Source organism: Charadrius vociferus, unplaced genomic scaffold, assembly GCF_000708025.1.
Source record: "Charadrius vociferus isolate BGI_N301 unplaced genomic scaffold, ASM70802v2 scaffold134, whole genome shotgun sequence".
Classification (NCBI taxonomy): Eukaryota; Metazoa; Chordata; class Aves; order Charadriiformes; family Charadriidae; genus Charadrius; species Charadrius vociferus.
In genome coordinates, this window is record NW_009648333.1 from 6019069 (window position 1) to 6020142 (window position 1074).

Sequence of the window (1074 nt, forward strand, 5' to 3'; positions counted from 1 at the left end):
CTCTCTCGTCAATTCTTTGTCCATACCTGGAACCTATTCTCTACTATTTGACAGAAAGTGCATCTGACTTGGTTAAAGTAGTATTTCCTACAGAACTTCTGTGCTTTCAGATTAGTTAATAAATACATTATCCACTGGAAACTCTGCCTCTGGGGAAGTTCTTAATGAATGTTAAATTTGAGAAGACTTTGTTAGTGCTGTTTGCTCCATCCATTAGACCACATGGACATGATACAGAGCAGGTAAGCACAATGATTTGCTATGCAGCCAAGGAGTTGGTCTTGACTGTAGACAACCATAGTCAACCTCGCCATGAATGGGATTATCTGAACTAGGTAAATAAAGGGGATGAAATGCGGGTTTTAACCACGTCAGTGCTATATGTCCTGTTGATGACAGAAAAGCAGGATGGTCAGCAGAATTAATTGCTACAGAGCTACATTTCCTGCTCCTTCTGATCTATTTACAGCCATCCGGGACTAAGCTTTGTGGTATAAAATAGCATTGAAGTATTTCTTGGGGATTGTTGGCTTTCTTTTTGCACCAATTTAAATCAGAAAAGAAAAAAAGAATGTAATTAGAATTACTCAATTGCCAGTTGAGGTTACAGCTATCCTGCGTTGAAAGTGTTTTTACAGTCGCAGTGATCATTTGTTGTGTTTGTACAATTACAGTGATCACTTATTGTACTGATATGTTTATTATAGTAATGACTAAGGACCTAGTAGTAATTAAGCGCTATCCAGATGAGTATTAATACATGCCCAGTAGTACAGAGTACGTAACCTAATAGTGTTTAGATTATGGGAAAGTAGTGTGAGCCCAGGCTGGACAATAGGGTGGTAACAAATGTCATTTCAGGGGGATATGGAATGGTCTTTATGAAGAAGGAATGAGTTAAACCTGATACAGTGATGAGAAAAGCTAAGGAAAAAGACTAAAGTATCCAGAGAAATGAAATGGAATGGCAAAGATGGGAGCGATCACAGCAGAGAAAGCACAATCGGCGGTGCTGGGTATTCTTAGGATATGCGGAGGTCCCTGTTTTCACTGCTCTTACTTTCTGGAGGGTCT